This window comes from Narcine bancroftii, unplaced genomic scaffold (assembly GCF_036971445.1).
Source record: "Narcine bancroftii isolate sNarBan1 unplaced genomic scaffold, sNarBan1.hap1 Scaffold_263, whole genome shotgun sequence".
In the NCBI taxonomy this organism is placed as follows: domain Eukaryota; kingdom Metazoa; phylum Chordata; class Chondrichthyes; order Torpediniformes; family Narcinidae; genus Narcine; species Narcine bancroftii.
This window is the reverse complement of record NW_027211998.1, coordinates 255,015-263,648: the sequence shown is the minus strand read 5'-3', so window position 1 is coordinate 263,648 and position 8,634 is coordinate 255,015.

The following is an 8,634-nucleotide window of genomic DNA, read 5'->3' as shown; positions in this document are numbered from 1 at the left end:
CTCAGTACCCAGAGCCGCCGTAACTCCACTACCCAGTTCCGCCTTTACCCCACCACCCAGAGCCACCATAACCCCACTACCCAGAGCCACCGTAACCCCAGTACCCAAAACCACCGTAACTGCACTACCCAGAGCCACCATAAACCCACGACCCAGAGGCGCCATACGGTGGGACTCGGTAGTGGGGTTACGGTGGCTCTGGGTAGTGGGGTTACGGTGACTCTGGGTTTGGGGGTTACGCTGGCTCTGGGTCGTGGGGTTACGGCGGCTCTGGGTAGAGTGGTTACGGCAGCTCTGGCTAGTGGGTTTATGTCGGCTCTGGTTAGTGGGGTTATGTTGTCTCTGGGTAGTGAGGTTACGGTGGCTCTGGGTAGTGGGGTAACGGTGGCTCTGGGTAGTGGGATTACGGTGGCTCTGGGAAGTAGGGGTTACGTTGGCTCTGGGATGTAGGGGTTACGGTGGCTGTGGGTAGTGGCGGTTAACGTGGCTCTGGGTCGTGGGGTTGCGGCGGCTCTGGGTCGTGGGGTTACAGTAGCTCTGTGTAGTGGGATTACTGTGATTCCTGGTAATCGGGATACAGTGGCTCTGGGTAGTGGGGTTGCGGTGGCTCTGCGTAGTGTGGGTTACGGAGGCTTTGGGTAGTGGGGTTACGGTGGCTCTGGGTAGTGGTGTTACCGTGGCTCTGGGTAGTGGGATTACTGTGGCTCTGGGTAGTGGGGTTACGGTGGCTCTGCGTAGTGTGGGTTACGGAGGCTTTGGGTAGTGGCGTTACGGCGGCTCTGGGTAGTGGGGGTTACAGTGGCTCTGGGTAGTGATGTTACGGTGGCTCTGGGTAGTGGGATAACGGTGATTCTGGGTAGTGGGGTTACGGTGGCTCTGGGTAATGGGTTTACACTGGTTCTGTGTAGTGGGGTTTACGGTGGCTGAAGGTCGTAGCGTAACGGTGGCTCTGGGTTTTGTGTTTATGGTGGCTCTGGGTAGTGGGGGTTATGGTGGCTCTATGTAGTGGGGTTACGGTAGCTCTGTATAGTGTGGTTATGGTGGATCTGGGTAGTAGGTTTACGGTGGCTCTGGGTAGTGGGGTTACGATGGCTCTGGGTCGTGGGGGTTACGGTGGGTCTGGGTAGTCGGATTACGCTGACCCTGCGTAGTTGGGTTATGGTGGGTCTGGGTAGTGGGCTGACGGTGGCTCTGGGTAGTGGGGTTTACGGTGGCTCTGGGTAGTGGGGTTACGGTGGCTCTGGCTGGTGGTGTTACGGCAGCTCTGGATGGTGGGGTTACGGCGCCTCTGGGTGGTGGGGTTACGGTAGCTCTGGGTGGTGGCGTTACGGTGGATCTGGGTAGTGGGGTTACGGTGATTCTGGGTAGTGGGGTTACGGCGACTGGGTGGTCTTTTTACGGCGGTTACGGCGACTCTGGGTGGTGGGGTTACGGTGGCTCTGGGTAGTGGGGTTACGGTGTCTCTGGGTAGTGGGGTTACGGCAGCTCTGGATAGTGCGGTTATGGCGACTCTGGGTCGTGGGTTTACGGCGGCTTTGGGTCGTGGGGTTACGGCGGCTCTGGATTGTGTGGTTAAAGTGCCTGTGGGTAGTGGGGTTACGGCGGCTCTGATTAATGCGGTTATGGTGGCTCTGGGTAGTGGGGTTACGGCTCCTCTGGGTAGTGGGGTTACGGCGACTCTGGGAGGTGGGGTTTCGGCAGCTCTGGCTCGTGGTGGTACAGCGGCTCTTGTTCGTGTGGTTACGGTGGCTCAGGATGTGGGGGTTATGGCAGGTCTGGATTGTGCGGTTACGGCAGCACTGGGTAGTGGGGTTACGGTGGCTCTGGGTAGTGGGGTTAAGACGGCTCTGGGTAGTGGGGTTACGGCGGCTCTGGGTAGTGGGGTTACGGTGGCTCTGGGTAGTGGGGTTACGGCAGCTCTGGGTAGTGAGAGATATGGTGGCAATGTGTAGTGGGGTTGTGGTTCCTCTGGGTAGTGGGGTTACGGAGACTCTGGGTAGTGGGAGTTACGGTGGCTCTGGGTGGTGGGGTTACATCCGCTCTGGCTCGTGCTTTTACGGTGGCTCTGGGTCATGGGGGTTACGGTGGTTCTGGGTTGAGGGATTATGGTGGCTCTGGGTCGTGTGGTTACAGTGGCTCTGGGTAGTCAGGTTACGCTGACCCTGGGTAGTTAGGTTACGTCGGCTCTGGGTAGTGGGGTTACGGTGTCTCTGGGTATTGGGGGTTACGGTGGCTCTGGGTAGTGGCGTTACGGTGGCTCTGGTTAGGTGGTTACGGTGATTCTGGGTAGTGGGGTTACAGTGGCTCTGGGTAGTGGGGTTACGGAGGCTCTCGGTCGTGGGGTTACGGCGGCTCTTGGTTGTGGAGTTACGGTGGCTCTGGGTGGTGGTGTTACGGCAGCTCTGGATGGTGGGTTTTTTCGGCGCCTCTGGCTGGTGGGGTTACAGTGGCTCTGATTGGTGGCGTTACGGTGGCTCTGGGTAGTGGGGGTTACTGTGGCTCTGGGTAGTGATGTTACGGTGGCTCTGGGTAGTGGGGTTAAGGTGATTCTGGATAGTGGGGATACGGCTACTGGGTAGTCAGGATACGGCGGTTATGGCGGCTCTGGATGGTGGTGATACGGCGACTCTGGTGAGGTTAACGGTGGCTCTGGGTAGTGGTGTTACGGTGGCTCTGGATAGTGGGGTTACGGTGTGTCTGGGTAGTGGGGTTACGGTGGCTCACGATAGTGCATTACGGCGTCTCTGGGTCGTGGGGTTACCGCGGCTCTGGGTCGTGGGGTTACGGCGGCTCTGGTTCGTGGGGTTATGGCGGCTCTGGGTTGTGGGGTTACGGCGGCTCTGGATTTTGTGGTTAAAGTGTCTGTGGGTAGTGGGGTTATGGCGGCTCTGGTTCGTGGGGTTATGGCGGCTCTGGGTAGTGGGGTTACGGTGGCTCTGGCTGGTGGAATTACGGTGGCTCTGGGAAGTAGGGGTTACGGTGGCTCTGGGAAGTGGGGGTTACGGTGGCTGTGGGTCGTGGTGGTTACCGTGGCTCTGGGTCGTGGGGTTACGGCGGCTCTGGGTCTTGGGGTTACGGCGGCTCTGGGTCTTGGGGTTACGGCGGCTCTGGGTTGTGGGGTTACAGTGGCTCTGAGTAGTGGGATTACTGTGATTCTGGGTAATCGGGATACAGTGGCTCTGGGTAGTGGGGTTACGGTGGCTCTGGGTAGTGGGGGTTACGGAGGCTTTGGGTAGTGGGGTTACGGTGGCACTGGGTAGTAGTCTTACCGTGGCTCTGGGTAGTGGGGTTACGGTGCCTCTGGGTAGTGGGGGTTCGTTGGCTCTGGGTAGTGGGGTTACGGCGTCTCTGTGTAGTGGAGTTACGGTGGCTCTGAGTGGTAGAGTCACAGTGGCTCTGGGTAGTGGGGTTAAGGCGTCTCTGGGTAGTGGGGTATGTCGGCTCTGGGTATTGGGGTTACGCCAGCTCAGGGTATTGGGGTTATGGCGGCTTTGGGTAGTGGGTTTATGGCGGCTCTGGGTTTTGGGGTTACGGCGGCTCTGGGTTGTGGGGTTATAGTGGCTCTATGTAGTGGGATTACTGTGATTCTGGGTAATCGGGATACAGTGGCTCTGGGTAGTGGGGTTACGTTGGCTCTGGGAAGTAGGGGTTACGGCGTCTCTGTGTAGTGGAGTTACGGTGGCTCTGGGTAGTAGAGTCACAGTGGCTCTGGGTAGTGGGGTTAAGGCGGCTCTGGGTAGTGGGGTATGTCGGCTCTGGGTATTGGGGTTATGCCAGCTCAGGGTATTGGGGTTATGGCGGCTCTGGGTAGTGGGGTTATGGCGGCTCTGGGTTTTGGGGTTACGGCGGGTCTGGGTAGTGGGGTTAAGGCGGCTCTGGGTAGTGCGGTTATGGCGGCTCTAGGTAGTGGGGATACGTTGGCTCTGTGTAGTGGGGTTATGGCGTCTCTGGGTAGAGAGTTTACTGCAGCTCTGGCTAGTGGATTTACGGCGGCTCTGGCTTGTGGGTTTACGGAGTTACAGCGGCCCTGGGTAGTTGTTTTACGGTGGCTCTGGTTGTGGGGTATGTTGGCTCTTGGTAGTGAGGTTAAGGCATCTCTCGGTAGTGGGTTTACGACGGCTCTGGGTAGTGGAGTTACGGTGGCTCTGGGTAGTGGGGGTACGGTGTCTCTGGGTAGTGGGGTTACGGCAGCTCTGGATAGTGCGTTTACGGCGACTCTGGGTCGTGGGGTTACGGCGGCTTTGGGTCGTGGGGTTACGGCGGCTCTGGATTGTGTGGTTAAAGTGCCTGTGGGTATTGGGGTTACGACGGCTCTGGGTAGTGGGGTTATGGCGGCTCTGGGTAGTGGGGTTACGGCGTCTCTGGGTAGTGGGGTTAAGGCGGGTCTGGGTAGTGGGGTTCTGGCGGCTCTAGGTAGTGGGGTTACGGAGTCTCTGTGTAGAGAGGTTACGGCAGCTCAGGCTAGTGGATTTACGGCGTCTCTGGTTCGTGGGGTTACGGCGGCTCTGTGTAGTGGGTTTACGGAGTGATAGCGGCTCTGGGTAGTGCTTTTACGGTGGTTCTGAGTAGTGGGGTTATGTTGGCTCTGGGTAGTGAGGTTACGGTGGCTCAGGGTCGTGGGGTTACGGTGATTCTAGGTAGTGGGGTTACGCTGGTTCTGTGTAGTTGGGGTTATGGTGGCTGAAGGTCGTGGCGTAACGGTGGTTCTGGGTTCTGTGTTTACGGTGGCTCTATGTAGTGGGGTTACAGTGACTCTGGGTAGTGGGAGTTACGGTGGATCTGGGTAGTGGGGTTACGGTGACTCTGGGTAGTGGGAGTTATGATGGCTCTGGGTCGTGGGGGTTACGGTGGTTCTGGGTTGTGGGATTACAGTGGATCTGGGTGGTGCCGTTACGGTGGATCTGGGTAGTGGGGGTTACGGTGGATCTGGGTAGTCGGGTTACGCTGACCCTGCGTAGTTGGGTTATGGTGGGTCTGGGTAGTGGGGGTTACGGTGGCTCTGGGTAGTGGGGTTACGGTGGCTCTGGGTGGTGGTGTTACGGCAGCTCTGGATGGTGGGGTTACGGTGGATCTGGGTAGTGGGGGTTACGGTGGCTCTGGGTAGTGTTGTTACGATGGCTCTGGTTAGTGGGGTTACGGTGATTCTGGGTAGTGGGGATACGGCGAGTGGGTGGTCTTTTTACAGCGGTTACGGCGGCTCTGGATGGTGGGGTTATGGTGGCTCTGGGTAGTGGGGTTATGGTGTCCCTGGGTAGTGGGGTTACGGCGGCTTTGGTTCGTGGGGTTACGGCGGCTCTGGATTGTGTGGTTAAAGTGCCTGTGGGTAGTGGGGTTACGGCGGCTCTGATTAATGCGGTTATGGCGGCTCTGGGTAGTGGGGTTACGGCAGCTCTGGGTAGTGGGGTTACAGCGAATCTGGAAGGTGGGGTTTCGGCAGCTCTGGCTCGTGGTGGTACGGCGGCTCTGGTTCGTGGGGTTACGGCGACTCAGGGTTCTGGGGTTATGGCAGGTCTGGATCGTGCGGTTACGGCAGCACTGGGTAGTGTAGTTACGGTGGATATGGGTAGTCAGGTTACGCTGACGATGGGTAGTGAGGTTACGGTGTCTCTGGGTTGTGAGGTTACGGTGTCTCTGGGTAGGGGGGTTACGGTGGCTCTGGGTAGTGGGGTTATGGTGGCTCTGGTTAGGGGGTTACGGTGATTCTGGGTAGTGGGGTTACGGTGGCTCTGGGTAGTGGGGGTTACAGCGGCTCTGGGTAGTGATGTTACGGTGGCTCTGGGTAGTGGGGTTACGGTGATTCTGGGTAGTGGGGATACGGCGACTGGGTGGTCAGGATACGGCAGTTATGGTGGCTCTGGATGGTGGTGTTACGGCTACTCTGGGTGGTGAGATTAACGGTTGCTCTGGGTAGTGGTGTTACGGTGATTCTGGGTAGTGGGGTTAAGGTGACTCTGTGTAGTGGGAGTTACGATGGCTCTGGGTCGTGGGGGTTACGGTGGGTCTGGGTAGTCGGGTTACGCTGACCCTGCGTGGTTGGGTTATGGTGGGTCTGGGTAGTGGGCTTACGGTGGCTCTGATTAATGCGGTTATGGCGGCTCTGGTTTGTGGGGTTACGGCAGCTCTGGGCAGTGGGGTTATGGCGAATCTGGGAGGTGGGGTTTCGGCGGCTCTGGGTAGTGGTGTTATGGCGGCTCTGGTTCGTGGGGTTACGACGGCTCAGGGTCCTGGGGTTATGGCAGGTCTGGATCGTGTGGTTACGCGGCACTGGGTAGTGGGGTTACGGCGGCACTGGGTAGTGTGGTTACGGCGGCTCTGGGTAGTGGGGTTACGGCGACTCTGGGTAGTTGGGTTATGGCGGCTCTTGGTAGTGTGGTTACGGCGGCTCTGGGTAGTGGGGTAACGGTGGCTCTGGGTAGTGGGATTACGGTGGCTCTGGGAAGTAGGGGTTACGGTGGCTCTGGGAAGTCGGGGTTATGGTGGCTCTGGGTAGTGGGGTACGTCGGCTCTGGTTAGTGGGGTTACGGCAGCTCTGGGCAGTGGGGTTATGGCGAATCTGGGAGGTGGGGTTTCGGCGGCTCTGGGTAGTGGTGTTATGGCGGCTCTGGTTCGTGGGGTTAAGACGGCTCAGGGTCCTGGGGTTATGGCAGGTCTGGATCGTGCGGTTACGCGGCACTGGGTAGTGGGGTTACGGCGGCACTGGGTAGTGTGGTTACGGCGGCTCTGGGTAGTGGGGTTACGGTGACTCTGGGTAGTTGGGTTATGGCGGCTCTTGGTAGTGTGGTTACGGCGGCTCTGGGTAGTGGGGTAACGGTGGCTCTGGGTAGTAGGGGTTACAGTGGCTCTGGGAAGTCGGGGTTATGGTGGCTCTGGGTAGTGGGATTACTGTGATTCTGGGTAATCGGGATAAAGTGGCTCTGAGTAGTGGGGTTACGTTGGCTCTGGGTAGTGGGGGTTACGGAGGCTTTGGGTAGTGGGGTTACGGTGGCTCTGGGTAGTGGTGTTACCGTGGCTCTGGGTAGTGGGGTTACGGCGTCTCTGTGTAATGGAGTTACGTTGGCTCTGGGTAGTGGGGGTTACGGAGGCTTTGGGTAGTGGGGTTACGATGGCTCTGAGTAGTGGGGATTCGGTGGCTCTGGGTAGTGGGGTTACGGCGTCTCTGTGTAATGGAGTTACGGTGGCTCTGGGTAGTGGGGATAAGGCGGCTCTGGGTAGTGGGGTACGTCGGCTCTGGGTATTGGGGTTACGGCAGCTCTGGGTATTGGGGTTATGGCGGCTCTGGGTAGTGGGGTTACGGTGGCTCTGGGTAGTGGGGTTACGGTGGCTCTGGGTATTGGGATTATGGCGGCTCTAGGTAGTGGGGTTACGTACGCTCTGGGTAGTGGGGTTACGGTGGCTCTGGGTAGTGAGGTTAAGGCATCTCTGGGTAGTGGGGTTACGACGGCTCTGGGTAGTGGAGTTACGGCGGCTCTAGGTAGTGGGGTTATGGCGGCTCTGGGTAGTGGGGTTACGGTGGCTCTGGGTAGAGAGGTTACGGCAGCTCTGGATAGTGGATTTACGGCGGCTCTGGCTCGTGACTTTACGGAGTTACAGCGGCTCTGGGTAGTGGTTTTACGGTGGCTCTGGGTAGTGGGGTTATGTTGGCTCTGGGTAGTGAGGTTACGGTGGCTCAGGGTCGTGGGGTTACGGCGGCTCTGGGTAGTGGTGTTACGACAGCTCTGGGTAGCGGGGTAATGGTGATTCTGGGTAGTGGGGTTACGTTGGCATGGGTAGTGGGTTTTCGGTGGCCCACGACCCAGAGCCGCCGTAACCCCACTTCCCAGAGCGACTGTAACGCCCACTACCCAGAGTCACCGTAAGCCCCACTACCCAGAGCCACCATAACCCCACGACCCCACGCTGCCATAATTCCTCAACCCAGAGCCGCCATAACCCCTCAAACCAGAACCGCCGTAAACCCACGACCCAGAGCCACCGTACACCCACTAGCCAGTGCCGCCGTAACCCCACTACCCAGAGCCAGCGTAAACCCACTACCCACATCCGCTGTAACCCCACTACCCAGAGCCACCGTGACACCACTACCCAGAGCCGCCGTTACCCCAATAGCCAGTGCTGCCGTACCCCACTACCCAGAGCCGCCGTAACCCCACTACCCAGAGCCGCTGTAACCCCACAAACCAGAGCCACCGTAAACCCACTACCCAGAGCTAGCGTAAACACACTACCCACATCCGCTGTAACCTCACTACTCAGAGCCACCGTAACCCCACTATCCAGAGCCGCCGTAACCCCACTAGCCAGTGCCGCCGTAACCACACTACCCAGAGCCAGCGTAAACCTACTACCCACATCCGCTGTAACCCCACTACCCAGAGCCGCGTAAAGCCACTACCCAGCGCCGCCGTAACCCCACTACCCAGAGCCACCGTAACCCCACTAACCAGAGCCACCGTAACCCCATGAAACAGAGCCGCCGTAACCCAACTACCCAGAGCCGCCGTAACCCCACTACCCAGAGCCGCCGTAACTCCACTACCCAGTTCCGCCTTCACCCCACTACCCATAGCCACCATAACCCCACTGCCCAGAGCCACCGTAACCCCACTACCCAAAACTACCGTAACTCCACTACCC